The sequence below is a fragment of the Schistocerca piceifrons genome, chromosome 5, assembly GCF_021461385.2.
Source record: "Schistocerca piceifrons isolate TAMUIC-IGC-003096 chromosome 5, iqSchPice1.1, whole genome shotgun sequence".
NCBI classification, from domain to species: Eukaryota; Metazoa; Arthropoda; class Insecta; order Orthoptera; family Acrididae; genus Schistocerca; species Schistocerca piceifrons.
The window spans coordinates 663,322,028-663,325,473 of record NC_060142.1 but is presented as its reverse complement, the minus strand read 5'-3'; the positions used below and the strand labels follow the sequence as shown (position 1 = coordinate 663,325,473).

Sequence of the window (3,446 nt, the reverse complement as noted above, 5' to 3'; positions counted from 1 at the left end):
CGGATCCCACACTGATGAGCAATACTCAAGTATAGGTCGAACGAGTGTTTTGAAGCCACCTCCTTTGTTGATGGACTACATTTTCTAAGCACTCTCCCAATGAATCTCAACCTGGTACCCGCCTTACCAACAATTAATTTTATATGATCATTCCACTTCAAATCGTTCCGCACGCATACTCCCAGATATTTTACAGAAGTAACTGCTACCAGTGTTTGTTCCGCTATCATATAATCATACAATAAAGGATCCTTCTTTCTATGTATTCGCAATACATTACATTTGTAATCATAGTAGCGTCGAAACAAGGTCAATTTTGACTTAATATTTGTGACCGGGGGCTTATTTGTTACAATATATTGACAATTATTTGTTACAGCATAGATATTCGTGCAAACGTTTCTATCACTGTTTAAACGACAATACATAGAACCGTATTGCCTTATCCACTGCCGGTCTTTTGTGTGTTTTTGGTTCAAAATGGTTCAAATGGCTCTGAGCACTATGGGACTTAACATCTATGGTCATCAGTCCCCTAGAACTTAGAACTACTTAAACCTAACTAACCTAAGGACAACACACAACACCCAGTCATCACGAGGCAGAGAAAATCCCTGACCCCGCCGGGAATCGAACCCGGGAACCCGGGCGTGGGAAGCGAGAACGCTACCGCACGACCACGAGATGCGGACATGTGTGTGTTTTTAAGTGCCAAATAACGTCGAGAACAACTGTGTATTTATCCTTTCATACGGCTGACTTTCATACCGCTAAAAAGACATTTAATGAAAACTGCCTCACCAATTGGGCAACGGCCTTGCCGCAGTGGATACGCCGGTTCCCGTGAGATCACCGAAGTTAAGCGCTGTTGGCCGTGGCTGGCACTTGGGTGGGTGACCATTCAGCCGCCATGCGCTGTTGCCATTTTTCGGGGTGCACTCAGCCTCGTGATGTCAATTGAGGAGCCACTCGACCGAACAGTAGCGGCGTCGGTCAAGAATACCATCATAACGACTGGGAGAGCGGTGTGCTGACCCCTCGCCCCTCCTATCCGCATCCTCCTTGAGAATGACACGGCGGTCGGATGGTCCCGGTAGGCCAATCGTGGTCTGAAGGTGGAGTGTACTTCACCAATTAACGTTCTATTTGTACACAGAGCAGGCGTTTTTTTTGTCCATGTATTTTACAACCTAAATCATTTACAGCTTTCAGATATCCGGCCTCTTTTGTTGAAGAACATTCGAAGGAAAAATGTCAAAGCCCTCTCGGAACCTTTGCGATTAGACACGGAAACAAATCAAATGACAAAATAAAGAATCTAAAGACAAAAACCGGGAAACGCACTGCTATAGCGTGAGTAAATATGGCGAGACTAGATTAACCTCCGACACCAAGTTCAATGACAAAACTTTCTCCGCTAGAAAAACTGATGTCGACGTCCCGTTGCGTCCCATTGTGTTGACGTCTGTGTGAATGCCACCACCTGACTGGATGTACGGAATGTCTTGGCGTCCCGTTCCACTCCGTCAAGTGTGAATAGACGGCTGTAATGAAACCTCACAGATGGTTGCCCTTAGCGGAGCGGTCCTCATGACTGTGTGGGGGGCCGAGCGTGACCTTGTTAGCTGGCGGGTTGCCGACCTCTGAGGCGCCCCGGGCTCAGCCAGTTAATGAAGGATTCTGCACGAACTTCTTCGTAGATTGCTCCGCTGACGGCCGACAAAAACTTGCACGGAAAATTATCTGCCGTGGGCCACGTGTGGCAGTTCTCCCTCCTCCGCCAGTCCATCGAGAGAAGACAATGCCCGGTCGCCGACACCAAGCAGAGTTGTAAAGCCGTCGGCACACGGACCGTACTGTCGGACGTTAAAGCCGTCGGCACACGGACCGTGATCCGAACGTTGAGCGTTGAGCGTGCCGAGTTTCTGACGTCATAGCGTGGAATAGCACGTTCGGGAGTCTTTCCGAACGTGCAGAGCAATACCTGGCATGTCAGATATTCTGAGCGTGCGTCTGAGCGTTGACCAATGAGATGGCACAGCGCCACCTACGTCACACGCACGCAGTCTCCCTTCAGTACAGAGTTGTGAGGCGCCATATTGGCGTTCATTTCAAGCCTATATGTATATATGCCGTTTCTGAGCACCAGCAAATTGAGAATCACTGGAAAACCCGTTGTTAGTTGTGTGATCGTTCCAATAAAATTATGAGAAACATCGTATTCGTGGCAAAAGAATTATTGTAACCTGCGTATTATGAGGGTAGGCTATTTGAAGGCAGCGACACACTGAAGATCTACCAAAAACGCATTGTTCTTGGTACAATATGTTACAATTAAATTTCAATTAGTAACATAATTATCTACCATTAACGGTTTTAGCAAGCGGTAACATAATATAATTAATTGTACTTAAGCAGTTAGGGGTTTAGCGTAATGGGTAGCGTCTCTGTTCCAGAAGAACTTTTTGTTGGGGCGGTGGTTCACGCCTTTACACTTCCAAATTTTTTTCCTGACATTCGCGTTTTTATTAGGTTCTGATACTTTATTATTAGTTTAATATAAGTATATGCTATAATATTTGATGTTACGTAAATATAAGTTCACATTTTTTTGAGGGGTGACTTTGTTCGATTGACTTAATCTACAGGACAGCTTGCGCTACTTGTATAAAGATATTTTGCTCCTTTTTCTTTTACGCTTCGTAATTCACATGTTGCAAAGATTCTGCTACTGGGTAGGAACAGTGATCAAGTAAGCCTGACCTTGGGGTTTTATTAATATGTGGGAATGATGAAATAATGTTTGTCGTATGCAGAGAAGTATGCCAAATTTGTACCGCGCTGTTTGTAATGGAACTTACATAAGCCTGAGTCCCTATTGATTGGACATGGTACTTTCCTTTTCGTGGCCGATGGAGGAAATGTGCGTTTTAATAGAACTAACGTGGGAATTTTACGCACGCCCGTTGAGTAAACAGTGTGATTTACGAACTACTAGAAACATCCCTCAAAAAATGGTTAAAATGGCTCTGAGCACTATGGGACTTAACATCTGTGGTCATCAGTCCCCTAGAACTTAGAACTACTTAAACCTAACGAACCTAAGGACATCACACACATCCATGCCCGAGGCAGGATTCGAACCTGCGACCGTAGCAGTCGCGCGTTCCGGACTGAGCGCCTAGAACCGCTAGACCACCGCGGCCGGCAAAACATCCCTCAACTGCCGCTGGAGTGTGTTGCGATCGCGTATACCACGTTGGGGCCCACGTACCGTATGCACAAGTCGCATCGTTCCTGAGCGTTCAGCAGCAGGTTGAACTTGGCACACTAAGCGTTAACGTTCGACAGCACGGTCCGTGTGCCGACGGCTTAACGTTGAGCGTGCCAAGTTCAACCTGCTGCTGAACGCTCAGGAACGATGCGACTTGTGCATACGGTACGTG

The 3,446-nt window shown here is 46.3% G+C and overlaps 1 pseudogene; it reads left to right on the top strand.

Moving 5' to 3' along the window:
* Positions 1-807: 807 nt before the first annotated feature.
* On the top strand, positions 808-924 carry LOC124799908 (annotated as a pseudogene).
* Positions 925-3,446: the final 2,522 nt, after the last annotated feature.